The sequence below is a fragment of the Lissotriton helveticus genome, chromosome 7, assembly GCF_964261635.1.
Source record: "Lissotriton helveticus chromosome 7, aLisHel1.1, whole genome shotgun sequence".
Classification (NCBI taxonomy): Eukaryota; Metazoa; Chordata; class Amphibia; order Caudata; family Salamandridae; genus Lissotriton; species Lissotriton helveticus.
In genome coordinates this window covers 1860502491-1860527333 of record NC_136068.1, presented here as the reverse complement: position 1 = coordinate 1860527333, position 24843 = coordinate 1860502491, and the positions used below count along the sequence as shown (strand labels likewise).

At 41.6% G+C, this 24843-nt stretch overlaps 1 protein-coding gene across 1 annotated transcript in view; it reads right to left on the bottom strand.

Annotated features, from left to right (window-relative positions):
- Nucleotides 1–24843, bottom strand: part of LOC144769766 (putative DBH-like monooxygenase protein 2) — a 611053-nt gene that overhangs the window by 186419 nt on the left and 399791 nt on the right. The gene's annotated exons all lie outside the window — the stretch shown is intronic.

Sequence of the window (24843 nt, the reverse complement as noted above, 5' to 3'; positions counted from 1 at the left end):
GGGGGTCTCACTGTCCCTCTGGGGACCACCACTCCCGGGCTTTGTTTTTTTTGTTAAAAAAACCTGTGTGGGGGGGCTTAACCCCTCCACACGCCCCGGGGACCGCCACCTCCCCAGTGCACTGATATGTAAAATAGGAGGGTCCGTGATGGACCCCCAGCCCCGGGGACCCCCGACCCCGGGGCTTTGGAGATGATGGGAGGAGGGCCAACTCCTGCAGTGTCCCGTGGTGCCTACCCCCGGGACACTGCTGTTTGCTATGGTAGGGTGGGAACCGCGCATAGCAAACTGCTTTTCATCAGAGAGAGCAGCATGTTAGCTGCTCTCTCTGACGAAAAGCAATGCCGGCTCCAGAAGGACACGGGGAGCTGACTGGGACCGCGGGGGCATTGGGGCTCCCCCCGCGGTCCCCAACGTTGTTCTTCAGCCCCGGGGGATGGGGTCCCCGGGGATTATAAAAAATTAGTAATAGACGCTATTTTTCTTTTTACAATAGATTTACCGAACGCGTACCATGTTGGGTGGATCTAAAAAGAGCCCTTGTGTTTATTGGGAGATTTTAGTACCTACAAGTAAGTACTGATGCAGAGTTTAAAGTTCATGAGTAAGATTCTGTTCCCTTCATCTGTAAAATGTACACCTTCTCTCCTATATATATCTTGCATATTGAAACACAGATTTTTGTTGTAAATGGACCCCATTCTATAGTCCCGGAGAAAATCAGAAACAGATTTATTCACATGTTTCCTAGCTTTCTCAATTTGTGAACAAAATTGATTTGACCAGTTCCATTTTTGCCTTTGGAATATATTAGAATAGACAAAGGCAGTTTGGGGGAAAAGTGACATCAGTTCTGTAAAGGTGTCCTTCATAAATATTTCCTGTCCTACCCCAGACAAAGTGCCTAGGTCATTGCCAACACAGTGCACAATTATGAGGTTAGGGTGATGGAGATACATAAAGGATTTCACCAATGGCATCAATTGGTGCCACTTTAAATCTCTCTGTCCAATCCATTTGATGAATACATTTGGTAAACCTAAGTCTTTGTGAATTTCTTTCTGTTGTGTGTACCTTTCACTCCAGAAAATATAGCTGTGTCCCACAATCCACACTGTAAGCATCTTGAAGAGAGGTGTGGATGTACTCAGATGGTCTCTGTAAATGAATGGTGGATAAGTGGAGTTTTGAAAAAAAGCAAATAAGTGATTGGTTGTTTGAAATGTTACTAGCTACAAAAGTAGGATGCAATTCTCTGTATTTTAAAAGCCTGTCATTTATTGGTTAAGAAAAAGTGAAAGAAAAGAACATTTCTTAAGATAAGCTGGTATATTGACAAGTCAAGCACACTTGCTGTTTTGATTTGCAGCAATGTATGATGAACTTTTCACCTGTGTGCTCAGTTAGTTGTTCCCTGAAGTGTTTCTATGGTAACTGGCAGAATGTGGTTGGGGGAAGGGTTGAACGTTTTGACAGTTGGAAAGGGTTCAAAAGTTCAGTGTTGTGGTCATATACAGGGATTGTGTTTAGTCACTAAAATGTTTTAGTGTGGTAAATGTGTTTTGGTGAAATGTATGATTTACATTTTTTTGTCTAGAAAAACACTGAGCATCTGTGAACATTAAAGATTTACACTTGCTCCTTTTTCTATAATCTCCGCTGTCTCTCTCACAGTCTATCTCTATCTGCCTGTAGTGTTACCTCTGTTCTGATATTTTCCTTTATTTCCTTATTCTAATTTGTCTTTCTTCACAGTGCCACTTCTTCTCATACTCCCTCCTGTCCTTTTAGTCTTCCTCTGTCCTTATTGTCTCCTTCTGTCTCCTAATAGTCCCCCTTATTTTTATAGTGTATCCTCTGACCTCTTATTCCTCTCTCTTTCATTATATGTCTCTCTTAATAATTCTCCAGTCAGTATACATAGACTGCTGCATACATTCTTGGGCAGATTTACAAGCCCCTTTGGCCTCTTTCTTGCTTCATTGTGTTTCATTTTTGGATCTAATGTTGGTAAAAATATAATGGTGAAAATTGAAAATGTATTTGGAAAATGAGTCAGGATTGTCCACTGAAATGTAGTGCTCATATAAATGGAATGTGTTTAGTCACTAAAATGTTTTAGTGTGGTAAATGTATTTTGGTGAAATGTATGGTTTACATTTTTTTGTCTAGAATCACACTGAGCATCTGTGTAAATGAAAGAATTACACCTGTACCTTTTCCCATAATCTCAGCTGTCTCTCTCCCAGTCTACCTCTCGCTGCTTATAGTGTACCCTGTCTTCTGATATTTCCCTTCTTTCCTTATGTTCACTTGTCTTTCCTCATACTGCCACTTTTTTTCATACTCCCTCCTGTCCTTTTAGTCCCCCTCTGTTCTTATTGTTTCCTTCTGTCTCTTAATAGTGCCCCTTCTTGTTATAGTCTCTCCTCTGAGCTCTTATTCCTCTCTCTCTCTCATGATATCTGTCTCTTAATAATTCTCCAGTCAGTATACATAGACTGCTGCATACATTCTTGGGCAGATTTACAAGCCCCTTGGGCCTCTTTCTTGTTCTATTGTGTTTCATTTTTGGATCTAATGTTGGCAAACAAATAATGGTGCAAATTGGAAATTTATTTGCAAAATGAGTCAGGATTGTCTACTGAAATGTAGTGGTCATATACAGGGATTGTGTTTAGTCACTAAAATGTTTTAGTGTGGTAAATGTATTTTGGTGAAATGTATGGTTTACATTTTTTTGTCTACAATCACACTTAGCATCTGTGTAAATCAAAGAATTATACTTCTACCTTTTCCCATAATCTCCACTGTCTCTCTCACAGTCTACCTCTCTCTACTTATAGTGTGCCCTCTCTTCTGCTATTTCCCTTCTTTCCTTATTTTCACGTGTCTTTACTCATAGTGCCACTTTTTCTCATACTCCCTCCTGTCCTTTTAGTCCCCCTCTGTCCCTATTGTTTCCTTCAGTCTCTTAATAGTGCCCTTTCTTTTTATAGGCACTCTTCTGACCTCTTATTCCTCTCTCTCTCATTCTATCTCTCTTTTAATAATTCTCCAGTCAGTATACGTAGACTGCTACATACATTCTTGGCCAGATTTACCAGCCCCTTGGGCCTCTTTCTTGGTCTATTGTGTTTTATTTTTGGATCTAATGTTGGCAAAAAAATAATGGTGCAAATTGGAAATTTATTTGCAAAATGAGTCAGGATTGTCTACTGAAATCAAGTGGTCATATACAGGGATTGTGTTTAGTCACTAAAATGTTTTAGTGTGGTAAATGTGTTTCGGTGAAATGTATGGTTTAAACATTTTTGTCTAGAATCACACTGAGCGTCTGTGTAAATTAAAGAATTACACTTGTACCTTTTCCCATAATCTCCGCTGTCTCTCTCACAGTCTACCTCTCTCTACTTATAGTGTGCCCTCTCTTCTGATATTTCCCTTCTTTCCTTATTTTCATTTGTCTTTCCTCATAGTGCCACTTTTTCTCATACTCCGTCTTGTCCTTTTAGTCCCCCTCTGTCCTTATTGTTTCCTTCAGTCTCTTAATAGTGCCCCTTCTTTTTATAGTCTCTCCTCTGACCTCTTAATACTCCCTCTTTCATTCTATCTCTCTTTTAATAATTCTCCAGTCAGTATACACAGACTGCTGCATACATTCTTGCGCAGATTTACAAGCCCCTTGTGCCTCTTTTTTGTTCTATTGTGTTTCATATTTCGATGTAACGTTGGCAAAACAATTATGGTGCAAATTGGAAATGTATTTGCAAAATGAATCAGGATTGTCCACTGAATTGTAGTGGTCATATACATGGAATGTGTTTAGTCACTAAAACGTTTTAGTGTGGTAAATGTGTTTTGTTAAAATGTATGGTTTAAACATTTTTGTCTAGAATCACACTGAGCATGTGTGTAAATTAAAGAATTTCCCATAATCTCTGCTGTCTCTCTCACAGTCTATCTCTCTCTGCTTATAGTGTTCCCTCTGTTCTGATATTTTCCTGTATTTCCTTATTCTAATTTGTCTTTCTACACAGTGCCATTTCTTCTCATACTCCCTCCTGTCCTTTTAGTCCTCTTCTGTCTTTATTGTCTCCTTCTGTCTCCTAACAGCCCCCCTTCTTTTTATAGTGTATCCTCCGACCTCTTATTCCTCTCTCTTTCGTTATATGTCTCACTTAATAAATCTCCAGTCAGTATACATAGACTTCTGCATACATTCTTGGGCAGATTTAAAAGACCCTTGGGCCTCTTTCTTGTTCTATTGTGTTTCATTTTTGGATCTAATGTTGGCAAAAAAATAATGGTGCAAATTGGAAATGTATTTGCAAAATGAGTCAGGATTGTCCACTGAAATGTAGTGGTCATATACATGGAATGTGTTTAGTCACTAAAATGTTTTAGTGTGGTAAATGTGTTTTGGTGAAATTTATGGTTTAACATTTTTTGTCTAGAATCACACTGAGCGTCTGGGAAAATTAAAGAATTACACCTGTACCTTTTCCCATAATCTCCGCTGTCTCTCTCACAGTCTCCCTCTTTCTGCTTATAGTGTGTCCTCTCTTCTGATATTTCCCTTCTTTCTTTATTTTCATTTGTCTTTCCTCATAGTACCACTTTTTCTCATACTCCCTCTTGTCCTTTTAGTCCCCCTCTGTCCTTATTGGTTCCTTCTGTCTCTTAATAGTGCTCCTTCTTTTTATAGTCTCTCATAGTCTCCCCTCTGACCTCTTATTCCTCTCTCTCTCATCATATCTCTCTCTTAATAATTCTGCAGTCACTATACATAGACTGCTGCATACATTCTTGGGTAGATTTACAAGCCCCTTGGGCCCCCCTCTTGTTCTATTGTGTTTCATTTTTGGATCTAATCTTAGCAAAAAAATAATGGTGCAAGTTGCTAATGTATTTGCAAAATGAGTCAGGATTTTCTACTGAAATGTAGTGGTCATATACATGGATTGTGTTTAGTCACTAAAATGTTTTAGTGTAGTAAATGTGTTTTTGTGAAATGTATGGTTTAAAATTTCTTGTCAAGAATCACACTGAGCATTTGTGTAAATTAAAGAATTACACCTGTACCCTTTCCCATAATCTCCGTTGTCTCTCTCACAGTCTACCTCTCTCTGCTTATACTGTCTCCTCTCTTGTGATATTTTCTCTCTTTCGTTATTTTCACTTGTATTTTCTTATAGTGCTACTTTTTGTCATAGTAATGGAACAGCATGTAATGGAACAGCATGTCCTTCCATACCTCTCTCGCCACCTTGAAAATGACCTCCTGCTGGAACCAAATCAGGCCGGCTTTAGGGCCCATCATAGCACGGAATTTGTTATGCTTTCCCGTGCTGGATGATCTGAGAATTAGGCAGATAAAAAGATGCTGTGTGCCCTGGTGCTGCTAGACCTCTCTGCCGTATTTGACACGGTAAATCATGACCTGTTACTGTCGCGATTGGGGGACCTCGGCATTCAGGGCACCGCGCAAGCCTGGTTAACTTTATTTCTCAAAAACTGTTCTCAGAGGGTCCAGCTGGCAAACTTGGTCGGTCTATAATGCCTATTTGCAACCTTTGATTTCAGCATTAAATCGGATGGAGTGCCGGATTTATAACTATGCCGGTGATACTAGGTTACAAAATATACAAAAGTTTACGGTTAATTGGATGTCAACAAATTCACTAAAGATAAACCTGGACAAAACAGAAGTGTTAGCAATCACGACAATGTCCAGCCCTTGGAATGACCTTCTCTGGCCAAAAGAGTTAGGGCCCTCTCCTGAACCAGCGGAGGCTGTGAAAAGTTTGGGAATTCACATAGATGCCAAACTCTCAATGGCATAACAAGTCTCATCAGTCGTTGGTACTTGCGTAGGTCTATTAAGACAACTGCGGAAAATATCACGACTTCTGACCCCGGCCACTCTTAGACGGGCAGTATCAGCTATGATCTTGACGCGCCTGGATTATGGCAATTCATTGTATGCTGGCCTCCCTCAACAACTGTTGGCCAGACTACAAATAGTCAGTGAACGATGCGGCAAGATTCTTTTTTGAAAAACCTAGACGAGCACATGCTACACCACTGCTACGTGAGCTTCATTGGCTCCCAATCAGGCAGCGAATTATGTTCAAGGGCCTCTGTACAACCCATAAAGCCCTGTAAGGGCAAGTCCCAAAGTATATTAAGGAACCCTTAGCTCCTTATGTTCCAGGCAGGACCCTGCGATCAGCAGATGCCACCCTCTTGGTCTGCCCTCGCATTAAATTAGCTGCCTTGGGAGGGCGAGCCTTTTCTAATGCAATTCCTGGGGCCTGGAATAACTTGCCGGTAAACTTGCGCAAGGAATCAAACCTTTTATCCTTCAGGAAGAAGTTAAAAACTATACTCTTTTGGGAGGCCTGGGGTATGTCTTAGTAGCTCCTGTTCTCTTACTGAACCAGTGTTTTGCCCTCTGACAAGCGCTTAGAGACCCCTGGGTGATAAGGTGCTCTATAAATCTAAATAAATAAGTAAATAGTCCCTTCTGTACTCTTAGGGGGTCATTAGAATGGTGGGCAGACTTAGTCTACCTGCAATCCTCACAATAGTTGGGACTGCCCGCCATAAGAGCGGGAGTCCAATGGGGAGTATTAGGATGCGTCCACACAGTGGCGGGTGCATCCTGCATTTTTAACATTGTGGTGGGTGGTGCTCTCAGGTTCGCCCGCTACAATGCTAAAAATGCATGTATGCATTTGTATACACAATGCGGCAGGCACTGTGCGGTGCCTGCCGCTTTGTGTATGCAAATGCTGGCGGATACCACAGGTACCCCTCGTGTGCATCCTCAATCATACCTTCACTCCGGGGATCCGCAGGGGGTCCTCACAGTAAAGACCGTTTGCCTTTCTGTGGCAGCATCGCTGTTACGGAAAGGCATCTGTATAGACTTAATATGATATATTTGGCAGTGTGTATTAGACACCACCACCATGTTAAACCCTTTCCGGTCTGGTTGCAAGGCGACTGGGGCGGAAAATCAGTGGATGGTCTTTTCGACCACTGCGGACCCCCCAGCCATGCTAATATGGTGGGGGGGTCATTCTGGTTGGTTTGGCAGGTGGATTGCCCCTGCCAGGCTGGTGGTGGGTACTGCCAGTTTGGCGGGGGTAATCCGTCCACCATCTTAATGGGCCCCTTAGTGTCTCTCTGTGCTCATTGTGTCGTCTGTCTCCTATTAGTCCTACTTCTTTTTATACTCCCTTGTCTAACCTCTTTTTATACTGCCCCCCTGTTTCCTTATACTTTGTGTTTTTCTTGTTATATTCTCCCTTCTCTCCTCATACTGCCACCTTTCTCCTCATACTGTTCATTATCTTTTCATATTTCCAGTCTTTTCATACTCTTTGTATCCTCTTATACAACAAGTCCTTCTATTTGTATACTCTTATGTCTGTTGTCATAATTTCTCCTTTCTTCTTATAAGTAATATATTAGCCTATTGATATATTTATTTTTCTAAAGTGATATATATTCTTTATAATAGATTCTTTAGATCATCACTAAAATAAAAGCATCATGCCATCTAAAATTGAAAAGAAGAAAGGACTAAAGAAAACAGTTTATTTAAAGAGATCTTCTGTACAACATTTACTTGAAGAACAATGTGTTAATAGAAAGAAAAAAGTCCTGGTAAGAAAACTAATACTTTTCTGAGAAGATTGTCAATCAGTAACAGTAGTGTGCGCAAAACAAAAAATACTGTGACTGTTTCTGCAAGTAAGAGAAAAGACAAGAACCATGGAAAAACTTCTGAAAAAGATGTTTTATTATAGAATTTTGTTTAATTTGACTAAATTAATATAGAATTGTAAGAAGAAACCGGCATTTTATAAGAAGAGAACATTTATTGAAAATGTAGTTGAGAAAGCTTTTGAATTCAAAAAAAACTTTTTGTTTTAGTAATCAATACAATTCGAACATTAGATAAGCCAATCCATTTATGAAGAGCAAAAGTAAGTGGAGAAGAGCAACTAATAGAAGTAACTTTTCTGAAGTTTTTTAGGTGAATGGAAACATAGTTCAAGTTCTGAGCCTTTTTTTTAATGAGGAGAGTTATTTTCAGAGTAATGAGTTGTTGCATGCAGTTGACACTAGAGATCGTGCTTATGAGGTTAAAAATGGTTGTCCTATTGAGAAGGAGAAAATTGTTCCTAGAAATGAAGAAGAGGTGTTAGCTGATGAAGTATTAGGGATAAGGCCTAAAGCTCCAGTATACACTTGGAATTGAAGTAGTATTTGTAGTGTACGGCAGGAATCTATTGATGTTTTACGCATTTTCATACGTAACTATACTAAGAAAAGTGTTAAACAAAAGATAAAGATGTTGCAAGGATTAGATCCTTGCAGACTGAGAGAAAATACTGGTTTGCAAGGACATTCTTTGGCTTGCCTTTCTAAACAAACTATGTAGAAGTGTTTTTCACTATTTCAAGATGTTGACAGTACATCATACTGAAATGAGGAAATTAGTCAGAACGTTGTATTATGCAAGAAGTCCAGCTCTATTGATGAAGAAGTTGAATAGTGCTCTTTTGCATGGATCTGTGTCTGACGTAAAGAACGTTTGTGATGAAATTCAGGTTAGTTATTTTGGTGCAGAAAATGGTACGTTAGTAGAAGGAAATGTAGAATAGAATCTACAACATTGTTGTACTGAAAAATTTGAGCAAGAAATCACAAAATTCAAGGTGATTTCAGATGAAACACCAAATTATTCTTGTATTTGTTGTCGACGTACTTGTTATAAAAATCAGACTAGGACTGTTGATTTGTATTTAAAATGTGAAAATGAAAATAATAAGGAGTGGATGGAATTTGCAACTTATTTGTTGGTAGAGAATACTTTTGATTTGGGTTCTGATCAGTGTATTTGTAAATATTGGTATAACAAATTAGACGAGAATAAAATGCCTGCTAGAGCTGTGCATAATAATTTTGAGTTGATAAAAATTCCTTCTGAGCTGGTGGATTTAAATACTTATGAGTTTATTCTTATTCAATGTGTGCATCCTTTTAAGGCTATTATTCGCATGGAGCCTAAGACAGGGAAATTGCCTCCTTCAGATTTACAGAGAGGATTAAAGGGAAGAGTTGTGTATTTGCCATTAGATTTAAAGAAAAATATTGAAACAGTTGGTGTAGAAAATGTAGAACATGAACCTTTAGTTATTCTTCTTAATGGTGTTCCTACAAAGAGTAAGAAAATCTGGCAGGGGATGTACGTTGTTACAACGCATGCTTTTAGCACGAATGCTGTAACAAAGCGGTTTTTATAACGCATTCTTTTACAACGCATAACAGAAAGGGGTGTTGGATAGTGAATATTTTAATTTACTATTCCAACACCAGTCCCCGTTGACACTAGGAAGGTGTTGGATAGTAAATTAAAAGTATTCCCTATCCTTGAGCGCCCCCCAGAGTCATGCGCTGTAATAGAATGCGATTTAAAGACCGCGTTGTAATAGCACTGCTTGCTAAAAGTTGCGTCGTAAACGACGTTCCCCCTGGCGGGAGTTAGTGGATGTTAGGAAAGTGAAAAAGGCAACGTTGTATCTCATAAAAAATAATCATTATTATAAAGACGTTTTTATGAGTGAAGAAGAAATAACTGTAGAAGAAGATAGTGACTTGCCATCTGGTCAAATTGAAAAAAGTGGATATGTCCAGAACTGAAGAAATATACGAACATTATAGTGTTCATCCACTTCATTCCAAAGAAGTGATGAGGAATACTATAGAGTGGAAGCTCGTTGTTTCCCTCAATTGTTTCCTACAGGAAAAGGAGGACGATATGATGACCGACCTGTGCAGATTCCCGCATCTGAATACCGGACATTAAGATTGTATGCAGAAGATCCAAGATTTCGACAATGTATTCCGTATTTGTTTTATCTTTTGTTTGAGAGTGATTTGTCTGGACTTTCTTCTGCAGTAAACCATATATTGAAAACAGGTGTACATCTGAAAAATGTTTCGGCAAAGGCGTTTATGGATAAAGTACTCCAGAAAGATAATATTTTGGAATCTCAGCTAATTAATCTCATGGCATGTCAGCGTGGTACTAATGAGTACTGGTACCGTCATCATGGAGAACTTAAATGTATGTTAAGAAACTTAGGAACTCCTACATGGTTCCTTCCTCTAAGCTGTGCTGAATATGCTTGGGATGATTTACTTCAATTTCTTCAAAAGGCAAATCCAAATATAATGAATATTGAATACAAGACACCTGGAGACTTGTGCTCTTTGGATCCAGTTAATGTATGCAGGTATTTAAATCATAGATTTGAAGCTATGATGTCTTTTATCACCAATTAAAAACATCCTCCTCTTGGAGAGGTTGTGAACTTCTTTTGGAGAAAGGAGAATCAAGCAAGAGGTGCTCCTGACATACATATGCTACTATGGATCAAAGATACTTCCAAATTTGTAACAGAGTCAGATGATACTATGTTGTCTTTTATTGAAGAATACGCTACATGTGATACACCCAAAAGCACACAGGATAAGGTTTTAAGACAACAAGTCTCACGATTCCAAAGCCATCGTTGTGGGAAATACTGTCGTCGAAAGTACAAATCTAAAGACAAATTCTACACCAAATGCCATTTTGGATTTCAATGTCCAGGAATATTGAAAGGAAGAGTGAACACTTTTATGTCATCTTTGCGACATACTATCATAAGAAAGTCTCCTTAAAATACCTTCAATTTAGGAAGAAATGAAGACTCAAAATACATAAATGACTACAACCCAGTCATTTTGTTTATGTGGAATGCTAACATGGATAGTCAATATGTTGCAGACAATTCCATTGCTGTTGCTCGATATGTAATATCGCACATAACGAAATCAGAAAAGACGGAATTGAAGGAAATGTGGGAAGATATTTCCCGCGAGAAGAGTCTAAGTAAGAAATGATATACTTACAGTTTGAAGATGTTATCTCATCGTGAAATTGGAGCGTAAGAATGCTCGGATCGCTTATCACCTGCAAGTCTATACTCCAAATCTAGAATAATCATTTGGGTGAGTCTAGGTCTTGCTGCAACTTAAATCTGTACAAGAAATTGAATATTTAGCTGAAAGGGAGCCAGAAAGTACAGATATTGTGAAAACAAATATGTTGGATACATATTATCCAAACAGAAGTCATCATCCGGAGAACATTTGTCTCTATGAAGTGCTACAAAACTATATTTTTAAACGGAATATTACAGAAAACGTCAATAATGGTATATATGCTGTGATTGGTTCTGAAGGATGTCTCGTGAAACAAAGTAAAGGACATTTGATTAATCACCGTAAACTGAGTTGCGAAACACCTGACGAAAAATAATTTTACTATTTAGCTCTTTTGCAACTTTTCAAGCCATGGCGTTCAGAATTAGAGTTACTTGGAGATTGTGAGAGCTATGAAGATTCTTTCAATGCAACTAAAGATAGTATAGAATGTCCTGTTTTTGCTAATTATTTGAAAATGTTGAACAATGAAATTGAACAAGAAGCTACAAATGCAGCTGAGATTGCTAGACACAGTTTTCAAGACAGTCAGACTTTTGTTCCGTTAAGTCAGGATCCATTAGGAGAACCAATTATTCAAAATGAAGCAGCAACTGCTATGGAAGAGGTAGAAACAGCAACGTATCAAGCTCATGAAGATGTAAGAAACTTAGGAAATTTGGAAGAACATCTAAATGTTGAGCAAAAACAAATATATGATCAAGTGAGAGAACAGATTAACCATGGATTACTTCATGAAAGGAATGAGTGCTCTTGCTCATCATTTGTACCTATCCGATTGTATGTGAGTGGACAAGCTGGAACAGGAAAAAGTTTTTTAATTAAAGTAATTTCAACTTATTTATACAAAACAACTGACTCATATTTGTCTTGTGTTGTCACTGCTCCAGCTGGTTTGGCGGCACACAATATTAAAGGAGTTACTTTACATCATTTATTATTGCTACCAGTAGAGCATGAAAACAAATTAGAATACTACAAGCTATATGGAGAAGCTTGTTTTGAAGTTGCGAGAGTCTTGAAGAAAATGAAAGTTCTCAATATTGATAAGGTAAGCCTGGTATCAAACTTAAAGGCAGATTCATCAAACAAAATTGCGATTGCAAATGGCTGCAAATTAGCTTTTGAAATCGCAATTAAATGAAATTCAATTCATGATGTGAAAATTGAATAAATAGCGAATTCGCAAAATCTATAATGTGAATTCGCAAAATAAATCGCAGAATCTAGGTGGAACCCCCTTAGATAATCGGAATTAGCGAGATTCCAAGGATTCTGCGAAATATCTTGCGAATCCGCTAAATACTCGCAAAGCCAATTCATGAATAATCGCAGATTGCGAAAAATCGCTAAATCGCTATTTGCAACGCGCAAATTAAGGAGAACCCAAACCAGGTGGTAACCATGAAATCAATAACAAAACAAAAAAAAATGAGCCACAGGTGTGGGCCAGACCAAACACACTTAAGGAGACACAGTAGGAGCATGAGGATTTTCACAATGCCAGGACTCTACATGGTGGCCAGGCGCAAAGGCTCCAGGCTGCAGCAAGGAACAGGCGCAGGATCCAGGAGCGAATCTTCCACCTGCTGATCACTCTTCTGGGTCAAACTGCAGAGAAAATCTACTCTAAGTACCGAATGAATGGGGCAATGATTATAAAGCTGATCCGTGACCTAGACCCTCTGATGCAGCACCCAACAAGGAGGACCAATGCCGTGCCCACCCATGTCCAGGTCTTGTGCAGCCTGCACCTCCTGGCCTCCGGAAGCTTCCAGGTGATAGTTGCCGTTGCAGGGGGGATCTCCCAGAGCACCATGTGTCGCTGCCTAAGGAGTTTCCTGGAGGAAGACTGGTGGGGGCCCTCAAATACCAGCCTGAGGTCTGCTGCCGCATCGTGGCCGTGTGTGCAATACTCCACAACATTGCTACCAAGCGGAGGATACCTGTAGAGCTCTCTGGCAGTGAGTTGGAAGGGGACAACCGCCCACCTGAACATGTGCGTCATGCACTCGGGGAGAATCCTGCTGAAGGACACAGGCACCGCAACCAAATCACAATGAACTGTTTCTAGTGCACCCACTCCCCTCATCCAACACTTTACTCATGCATGACAATTGAAATATTGACATGAGTCAGATTAACTAGTGCATAATAAATCTTATTGTTTTTTTCACAATAATGTAATTTTGTTTTTGTATAAATTGCATGAGAGCCGTATTGCTTCATACATCCCCATGTATGTGAGGAGGGCATGCTTGTTTCATCAGCATGGCCCTGCATGTCAAATAATAAATAGTCAGTGGCGCCTCCGGGTGGACGCTCCTGGTCGCCTTTCGACCTCCTCCACATCAGCATTAGCCCGTGAGGCTGCATTTGGCCTTGTGCTGCGGCGGGGGACTGTCACCAGCGGCACCGACAGGCTGCTGTGGCTGGAATTGCCCTCACTGGCATCATCCCCACCACCTGCCTGGCCATGTCCAGTCACCTGCAAATTCTGCACTGCAGTGGTGTCTTGCTCCAGTGCCCTAGTGACATCCTGGCAGCATTGCACAATTTGTATTTGCGTCGCTAAGGATCGACGCAATAGCTGGGAGGTGGCATTCCCAATGATGTGGTTGGAGAGTGTGTATGCTGACAGGTGGGTAAGCAGCTGGCGGTGGCGGCAGCGGCTGACATCCTGCTGGGATACCAGGACCTGGCTGTTTTCCCGGACAGCAGCGGTCATGCTTTCCATTCTGTCATTTAGCTGTCCCACATTACGTGCAGTCTTGGCAAGCTGCCGGTGTATGGCTGCCAAGTGACGTGCCTGCTGTTGATGTACACGGAGCATCCGACGCTCAATAGACAGGCCAGGTACCCGGACATTCACCCCCCTGCCGGCACGTGGTGTTGTGTTGCGTGGCTCCCTCACCAGTCCACTGGACTGTGTACGCACAGTGGTTGTGCGCCTTGTCTGCTTCCGTGCTGCAGCTGTAGTTGCCAGTGCCACCGGCATGGGTGTAACTGGGGGTGGTTGTTGCGCGCCTGTTGTTGCAGGGGTGGCCCTGTCCACAGGAGCAGGTGGTGGTACTACTGCTGCTGGTGCTGGCTGTGATGGTCCTGGTTGAGGGTTAGGATGGCCCTCTCCCTCCGTTGTCTCGGGATTGTCCTCAATGTGAAGGGCCTCACTATCGGTGCTGGGTTGTTCTGCGCCACCTGTGATGTAAATGGGCTTGTGATTAATGACATGTTTCTTGCACATAGGAGGTTGCTACATGCATGCAGGCTAGCATACCCTGACTGGCTTTAGGAATGACTCTCACTGGACAGGTCTGGCTGTATGGGGGTATCTTGAAAATGTGGTCACACTACAAGTCCCGCAATGCAATTGGGCTTTTTCTGGTGTGCATGACCTGCTTGACTGGGGTTTCTAATGGGTAGCTTGGGAGTCATGGCCATTGTTAGGGGACAGGGTTGCAGTTGCATGGCACTTACCTTGGGATTCTTGGGTGAGTCGGGAGGAGTCCAGCCGGGTTACCCCCACGCATGCCTCAGGATTCAGGGTGTCCTCCACAAGGTCCTCCAGTGGGGTGTTGGGTGGTACAGTGGGCTCTCCTCCTCCGGTTCCCAGTCGCTCCCCCAGCCTCTCTACAATTCTCTCCTTAACACGCCCCCTGAGGTCATACCACCTCTTTTTCAGCTCCTCTATGGAGCGATGGGTCACTCCCACTGCATTTACTTTGGCGCAGATGCGCATCCAAATGCGCCTATTCTCCGCCTCAGGCACCCTCCTTGAATCCTTCCCAAAAAGCCGGTCATGATCTTTGGTTACTCCCTCTATTAAATATTCCAATTCCTGCTCGGAAAATTAGATTTTTCTTTTCCTTCCTGACTCACTGCTCCCTGCAGCTTCCTGGAACATTTTCTGGGATGGTTTGTCTGCTGATTTCCAGCTGAAGGTGATCTGTAGAGAAGCTCTAGCCAGTGCTACTTCCACTTTCAGGATCAGTGTGCTGAATGAGGGAGGGAACTGCCTGCTTCCTGGTTGTGATGTCATCACTGTGCTCGAAATGCGACTTCCCGTTTTTGCGATCTCGCAATTAGCGAGATCGCAATTTGCGATTTCGGTAATTGCGGGATCGCAATTTCTACACGGAAAAAGGCAGAATCTGCGAATTTAGTTGCGATTAGAGCAAAATCGCAAACGGCTATTGCGGTCGATTGCGATTCGCTTTTTTTAATCGTATTTCTTCATGAATCCCATTCTGCGAATTCTGAATTGCGATTCGGTAATTCTCGCAATTTAGAATTCGAAGAATGTGTCTTTGGTGAATCTGGGGGTTAATGCTTGCCTTTGTGCATTTAAGAATGCAGCAAATTCTTAAAACAGACAATGACGTATTATTTGGAGGAAAACACGTCATAGTTTTTGGAGATCTACTACAACTTACTCCTGTAAAAGGACAACCAGCGTTTAAAACACTGGCACATGAATCTACCAGAAAGTCTTTGGGGAGCATTGGAAATGTTAATAATTGGTCATATTTTGGGTATAAGGAACTTATTACAAATATGTGTCAGGCAAATGATGCAGATTATGGAAAAATTCTTCAAGATGTAAGAATTGGAAAAGTGACAGAACATGGCAAACAAGCTTTACTGAGTCGATTACTTTCCAATTTGCTTCCAAACGAAAATATTGTTCCAGAGAAAATATATATGAAAATTGCAAAAAACAAGTCTGCAATCTGCTTAACCACTTGGATGCTAATGACAAGGGTAACTCGTCATGGAGTTCCCATTCATTTCAATGGAATTTACATTGACCCCATGAACATGCCATAGCTTAATGCCAACACTGCGTGAATGTTCTGTATTCAATGAAGAAATGTTAAGGTTGGAAAATGAAGAAATTATAAAATTGGAAGCTATTGATAAAATAGAGCATGAAGGAATCACTATTATTTTGACTGAAAAGTTGAAGAAGAAATTGGATTCTTTGGAGAAGTCGATAAGTAAAACTGCTGGATTAGAAAATAATTTTTATGCATGTGTAAATTGTAGGGTAATTTTACGCCGTAATTTAAATGTGGAAAAAGGTTTAGTAAATAGAGCAATGGGTAAAATTGCTGATTTTGTTAATTATGTAAATAGAGATGGGATTCAATTTTTGAAGATCAAATTTGATGAAATTCCTGAAATATAACAATTTATTTGTTGTTCATCTCGGTTCTTGCTTGTAAAAGATTTGTATGTACGCAGAAAACAGTTTCCTATTTGTTTTGCATTTGAGGTGACCATTTATAAATCTCAAGGTTTAAGTGTAGATAGTGCTTTATTGAATATTGGTAGTACTGTGTTTAAAGAGGGAATGGCATATGTTGCTTTGTCCCGAGTCATAACTTTATCTGGATTGTACTTGATTGATTTTGATGAGACAAAGTTTAGTGCAGATGCAAATTGTGTGAAAGAGTATAATAGGTGAAGAAGAGAATATGCTCCCAATTTAGGTCAATATCCAGTATTTGAAAAGCACGTGGTAGGTAGAAAAAGAAGATTTGTAGTAGTTACGAAGAAGGCTGAATAAAGGGCCTGCACTTTGAATTTGAATTAAAGAAGAATAATTGATAAGCCTCTCTTATTTTTCACCTTATTCATCTTCCGCTCAATCAACACATCATCCACAAATACACACACCTACTTACTGCCTTTCTTGGCTGGGCTTATCAATTATTCTTCTTTAATTCAAATTCAAAGTGCAGGCCCTTTATTCAGCCTTCTTTGTATCTACTACCGATGAATAGCAGTGGGTAATTTGCACACTTCCGTCCTTTCTTGCGTCCTTTATAACGCACACTGTGTGTACTTTATGCACTATCTTGCTTCCTAAGATGTGGTACTCGTTTCTCTTGCTCCTACTGCGAAATCCAACACTCTATCTGTGTAATGAGCTGGAAATCCAAAGATTCTCTTCACTGACAAGGCAGGGGGTAGTTTGCCTGTCTCCAGCCTTTCTTATTTTTCACCTTTTTCATCTTCCACTCAATCAACACATCATCCACACAGACACACAACTACTTGCTGCATCCCTTAGCTGTGATTATCAACTATTCTTCTATTTCATATTCCTATTCAAAGTGCAGGCCTTTATCGAGCATTTTGTTTGTAACAAGTACCCCAGCTGAAGACACTGTAAATTTGCACACTTGCTCCCTTTCTTGGCTGGGGTTATCAATTATTCTTCAATTTCATATTCTGATTCAAACTCAAGGCCCTTTATCGAGCCTCTTTTGTTGTAACTACTGTTGCAGGAATTCTGCTCCTACACAGAACTGTGCATAAAGACTTAGGACCTCAATGAATTACGGTGTACCAAAACCCACCTTAGTACCCAAACCCCCTACCAGACTAGCAATCAGTAACTCATTGGTTCTTCCTCCTATAGCAAAAACACCAATGACTAGTCAACCCAGATAATGCGACTTAGATTACCTCAAGTAAGGTGGATAAAAAGAGCACTCTTTCGTTATAGTCTTACAGCAGTCCAAAACAAGGAGTAAATAAAGACATGTGCAAGTTTGAAATGTTTACTTCTAACGCCGTAATCTCATGCGCAGTACCTTAAATAATACAACCAAACATATTATCAGAAACAAGGTTGTCAGCATTGTTACTATTCCATAAAATACAAAGGGAAAAAGCATCTTATATTGCTAACGGGAAACAGGTTTAAAATATACCTACATTTCACCCTTCCTACCTACCAGGTTAGTTTATAACTACAGAAGGTCTCATAGGATTACATGGACGGCCCCATACCTCTGGTACTCAGCAGTCGTGGATCACATTGAGTTTTGCACAAACTGTCAGGATACGAATGTTCTCCAACTGTGTGTAATTATGCCTTCACAATACATTATTAAACGTGCCAGTATCAGACGTGGCCACAGCTGCATATGTGTTATAGGTCGAACGTGCGAGGATCATTCTGAATAACAGACACAGTATCCAAGATAACCTTGATGTTCCATGCTCTCACTATACACACTAAACTAGCGAGGCAGTCTAGAAATGTAGCATAACAAATTATTCTCTTGTGAAACAAAATACTCAGCCTTCTCTAAACAATATCACAAGTGCGTGTCCTGTGCAAAGCAGAGCAGGAAAGCAAAAATGGCGTTTAACCTTCTAATAAACCCATGCTAACTTTACATGGTGTGAGTGCAAAGCTCAGCCCACGACACCCTCCCTCGATCAAAGCACGTGTTATAAACGTGGGCGAATAAGGAACGCAGAGTCCAAGCCTGAAAAGCAGAGTCAAGTTCAAATTTGCATAAAAAATTATTCGCTGTTTGATAGAAAACAGTAACTAAATAATAAAGAATAGGTAGAAAAATCAAAGAGTCTTAATCCAACAGCGTATAAGCACAGTATGTAGCAACAGTCTCCAAGAGGAAGTCATTGTTCTCATCTGAAAACATTTCAGCCATCCAATTCAATAGTGAAAATGAACATACATGTTCCTCAACGACCGGAGCCTCTATCACCATTGGAGGAAAACTCGGGTCATCTTCAATGTAACTGTGTGCCAAGAAGTCATGCACCACTGCAAAAACATTCCAACGTCCCATTATTCCATGTATCACTGCTTAGGCCATAATCCCACCGCCAGAACAGAGCAAGTCATGAACCACTAAGGGGCTCATCAGCTGGTCATAATCCGCGTTGGGAGAAACCGTACTGCAGAGACACAAATCCAGGGCTCAGTCAAAATCGCAGCTCAGGCAATGGAAGACAGGTTGAACGCATGTGAAAAAGGAAAATCCAAACGATAATCCATAAACTGCACTCAATGTAGCCAGAGGCAGCGCTCCGTAATAACTAAACATTCGGTTGCGGAGCAGCAACAACCGGGACATATTGTTGTGTGCTGCAGGATATGCATCCATATTTAAGTAAACAAATTAATAAAAGCACACCGGCAACTAATGCAAGTATTAAGCAGAATTCACCAAAGATGATGGAAAACATAAAATGAAAAAATGCAGAGAAGACACCAAATATACTTTAAAAAGAAGTCACAAGGCCACTGCTTCCAACTTTAAAAAAGTAAGGTAACCCCATAGTCAAAGACGCATTAAAGATACTCTGAATTAACTCCCCAAAATACAGAGGCACGTCTCTATTTAATAAATCATACACTTCTGTGCGGGTGTTTGATACATGAAGAACAAATGTTTCTCTAGCAGATGTGAGAGCGACCTCTTTTTGAGACAATAGCGCTCTTATACGGCTCATGTGGTTGACTCTTCTTTCAAGGTCGGAATCGATGGCCAGATGGAAACATACAGCCTCCCATGCAGAGGAGTAAACACAACTTTTTTATAGCAAACCACACACTCAGTTACCGTAATCATGTAACCGATGCCTGCTAACATTGCTCAATAATCTGCATTATTTCAAATTAAATAACTCACATTTCCAGTAAACTGAACATTGGTATGATAGCAGGTGTCAGAGTGCCTTTCAAAACTCAGGCCAAATTAGGCGCATCTTGATTACAAGAGCCATGCAATTGCATGTGTCTACAAATTAAGATGTTATCTGGTGCTATTGTGCAATCGTCGCCATTCACATAGACTTCTTTTCCCTCCCTCAGGCACCTATATGTAAATGATAATAACCAAGCTTCATGCAGATAAGCGCTGCCTACAGATCCATATCTGCCTATAGCATAGTATTTCATGCAAACCTCAAACTTAAACAGGCTAAAAAGTAACGTTATGATACCGTGGATAAGCCACACAGCTGAATCGGATCTCCAATTAGTGACCACTTCTAACAATCCTCATAGCACGCCCTGTGCTCTGATTTGACAGTGAGAGAGTGATTGCACCATAGTTTGGACTGCTAATCATTCTCAGCATACGCTACGAATATGCTTTCACGTTACACGTCGCATCAAAGCTTCTGTGTGGCGCCATGTACGGCGCCCCATACGCAAAGACGCGAATGTTTTTAATTGTTTAAAAACATATATTTATGTATTTATTGAACATACTAACAGAAGACATTATCTAGGATAATTATGAAAACTGTAACTAAATAATACATTTTACGTTCCAATAATCCTATATTACTTTTAAAAGAAATTACACAAATCGAGGTGAAACGTCATGCGTACTCTCATCGTAAGAGCACTGTAATCACATCGTAAGCGTACGCAAAGCCATGTGACTTTAAAAGAAGAGATTTGATTGGTTCATACCACTTCCTATTACAACTGTTGAAACTTCCGTCCCATTTTAATAATTCTACTTTGACTTTCTAAGAAGAAGCATCTCTTCTCAGAATCTTGTCAAATAGAACGAAGTTTACCATAATAACAGCAATATCATCTTCCAGCCATTCTTCAGAGGAATATTTAATTCCTAAAGAACCTCCTAAGAAGAGGAAAGAAGCTCTAATTTGGCAGTTTTTTACTTTTCCAGATGTGCAAAAAAAGGTTAATGCTCCAAAAGTAACTTATAAAGCTTTCCAAACTCTTTCAAGGGGTGATCCATCTCAAAAATACTCATTTGGCACAGCAAATATGGAGCGACACGTGACGAACTTACACCCCAACAACTTTGCTCGAGCTGCAACACAGAGGTTGAAGGACAACTAACCTGCTGCTGCACCAAGCACATCAACTGCTGCACTCGCATTTCCAGCAAGCAGTCCACACCCACATATTGATCCTGATTTTGCTCAAGTTAAAATTCTATACATTTATTGCAATAAACTTTTCTGTCATGGGAAACAGTCTATTGACCTGATAAAATGCAGGAAGCAGGAGCATCGCTGTCCTCAACATTACTTTTTTTTCATTCTTTTGTTCCTGTTGGACAGTTCCAAGCCCCCATTATAGAAAAAAATTGCCCGCGGGATTTGGCCCCCCCTGGAGCTAATTAAAAAATATATATATATTGCGCCTAAAGATCCATGTTGGACCCCTGAGCAGGCCTAGAGGGTCAACATGTTTCTACCCTGCCCCCTTTCCTTATTTTTCAACTTTGTTTTACTGTTTTCTTGCGACTCGGTGCTACCGAGGCACAAGATGGCTGCCAACACTTCCTGGTTTGGAGTGTTGACAGACAGTTGACATCCAATCAACATGCAGCACGTGCTCGTAATTGTACGGATTTCGGTACGCGTGCTGTACTTCGTCTCTAGTTATCTTTATGATTTTACTTTTGATTTTCTCAGGAACTACTGAACGGATTTACACCATTTAACAAAAAGCACAATCTGCGAATCCGAACTCTATCCCTCTGCCAAATTTCGTGTAATTCCGTTCAGCCGTTTGGGCTGTAGCCCTGGCTAAAGGTCCATATGGAAAATTGCATGGGGAAAACACGTCTTGGTACCCCACTTTTTTCTCTGCCCCCACTTGACGAATCACCCCCAAACTTTCAGGGAAGGAGCGGAGCTGAGCAGGCCATTTTCTTGGAGAAATTCGCCAAGATTCGTCCACCAGGCCAAAGTTATTCCAAATAGAATGTGGAAGATTTCCTATGGAAACTAGGTCCTAACTATAACTACCTACTGGCGACCGTCAGTAGGTAATATATATGCCGCTTGTCTTTGGGAAAACTTTGAGTATTCATTGATATACGGCTGCCCGGCCGTGAATCGTGCACCACCCCAAGACCCTGAGGCCGTGCGGCTTGTTATTCAACCAAGTCGTGTTGGCGGAGCGGCAGCATTGGATTGAGGATGCGTTTCACTAGCAGGGGATCTATCCAAGGACTTTTTGAGCAACGTTATTTTAGTGCATCCATCTGAGGATTGATTAGTGGCACCACAGTTCCCATAATGCATCTGGGTGCAACATAGTTAAATTTAAACTGTGGTGGGTCACGTAAAGCACTTCCTCCAGTCATTGCCTCTGAGGAAGACGACTACGGACTTCGAAATGCGCCAGACTAAATTTTTACGAGAGACTGCCTATGTTACTGCTGGTGTGACGGCGATCCATACCTAATAAATGAGGTTGCTTTACCTGCTATTGTTTGAGTGCCGCTTGTCTTTGGGCAAACTTGGAGCAATAATTGGCACACGGCTGCCTGGCCGTGTAGCGTGCACCACCACAAGACCCTGAGGCCGAGCGGCTTGTTATTCAACCAAGTCGTGTTTGCAGAGCGGCAGCATAGGATTGAGGATGCGTTTCACTGGCAGGGGTTCTATCCAAGGACTTTTTGAGCAGCTTTATTTTAGTGCATCCATCTGAGGATTGATTAGTGGCACCACAGTTCCCATAATGCATCTGGGCGCTACATAGTTAAATTTGAACTGTGGTGGGGCATGTAAAGCACTTCCTCCCATCATTGCCTCTGAGGAAGAAGACTACGGACTTCGAAATGCGTCAGACTAAATTTTGACGAGAGACTGCCTATGTTACTGCTGGTGTGACGGCGATCCATACCTAATAAATGAGGTTGCTTTACCTGCTGCTGTTTGAGTGCCACTTGTCTTTGGGCAAACTTGGAGCATTCATTTTTACACGGCTGCCCGGCCGTGAAGCGTGCACCACCCCAAGACCCTGAGGCCTTGCGGCTTGTTATTCAACCATGTCGTGTTTGCGGAGCGGCAGCGTAGGATTGAGGATGCCTTTCACTAGCAGGGGTTCTATCCAAGGACTTTTTGAGCAGCGTTATTTTAGTGTATCCATCCAAGGATTGATTAGTGGCACGACAGATTCCATAATGCATCTGGGCGCAACATAGTTAAATTTGAACTTTGGTGGGTCACGTAAAGCACTTCCTCCCATCATTGCCTCTGAGGAAGAAGACTACGGACTTCGAAACGCATCAGGCTAAACTTTAACGAGATACTGCCTATGTTACTGCCGGTGTGACGGCGATCCATACTTAATAAATGAGGTTGCTTTACCTGCTGCTGTTTGAGTGCCGCTTGTCTTTGAGCAAACTTGGAGCATTAATATATATATATATATATATTAGAGCAAATTGCGCAAGCACTTCGGGAGGGCTCACCGCTTCATCCTAAGAGACTGAGGCGAGAACAAACACACTCGCCTGTCAGCGCAACATCCATTTGAATAAAATATGATGCCCGCAGCTTCCCTCCCATCCTACTTAAGGATTTTAATGACAGTAATGTAAGTGCAGACACGCCAACCTACTCAAGGTTACTATTTTGTTTCACTTCACAGGACTACGTTGACCATGAGTCCCGGTGTTGCCAAACTCCACCCACTCAGGGAGGATGACGCCAGCTGCTCAAACTAAGACGCGTTTGACTAGCTTGAAGAGAACATGGTGTTGAACTGCGCACAGTCCATGAGGAAGGGGCGTTTGTGGCCCCGAAACACGTTGGACCCAATTTTAATTCAGGGGAACCTGTGAACATTGCAGAGGAGCCAAATACAGACCGGAGGGTCGGATGAAGCGGTGAGCCCTCCCAAAACACTTGCCCAATTTGCTCTACTATATTCAGGAGGCCAGCCTCGGTCACGGAAGGAGCTCTACTCTGATGGCGGAACTTGTATTTTGTCCTAAGAGACTGAGGCGAGAACAAACACACTCTGTCAGCGCAACATCCATTTGAATAAAACGTGATGCCCGCAGCTTCCCTCCCATCCTACTTTATTATTTTAATGACAGTAATGTAAGTGCAGACACACCAACCTACTCAAGGTTACTATTTTGTTTCACTTCACAGGACTACGTTGACCATGAGTCCCGGTGTTGCCAAACTCCACCCACTCAGGGAGGACGACACCAGCTGTTCAAACTAAGACGCGTTTGACTAGCGTGAAGAGAACATGGTGTTGAACTGCGCACAGAGCATGAGGAAGGGGCATTTGGGGCCCGAAACGCGTCGGACCCAATTTTAATTCAGGGGAACCTGTGAACATTGCAGAGGAGCCAAATACAGACCGGAGGGTCGGATGAAGAGGTGAGCCCTCCCAAAGCACTTGCACAATTTGCTCTACTATATTCAGGAGGCCAGCCTCGGTCGCGGAAGGAGCTCCACTCTGATGGCCGAACTAGTATCTTGTCCTAAGACACTGAGGCGAGAACAAACACACTCGCCTGTCAGCGCAACATCCATTTGAATAAAACGTGATGCCCGCAGCTTCCCTCCCATCCTACTTAAGGATTTTAATGACAGTAATGTAAGTGCAGACACGCCAACCTACTCAAGGTTACTATTTTGTTTCACTTCACAGGACTACGTTGACCATGAGTCCCGGTGTTGCCAAACTCCACCCACTCAGGGAGGACGACGCCAGCTGCTCAAACTAAGACGCGTTTGACTAGCTTGTAGAGAACATGGTGTTGAACTGCGCACAGTCCATGAGGAAGGGGCGTTTGTGGCCCCGAAACACGTCGGACCCAATTTTAATTCAGGGGAACCTGTGAACATTGCAGAGGAGCCAAATACAGACCGGAGGGTCGGATGAAGCGGTGAGCCCTCCCAAAGCACTTGCGCAATTTGCTCTACTATATTCAGGCGGCCAGCCTCGGTCGTGGAAGGAGCTCCACTCTGATGGCGGAACTTGTATCTTGTCCTAAGAGACTGAGGCGAGAACAAACACACTCGCCTGTCAGCGCACTAACCATTTGAATAAAACGTGAGGCCCGCAGCTTCCCTCCCATCCTACTTAAGGATTTTAATGACAGAAATGTAAGTGCAGACACGCCAACCTACTCAAGGTTACTATTTTGTTTCACTTCACAGGACTACGTTGACCATGAGTCCCGGTGTTGCCAAACACCACCC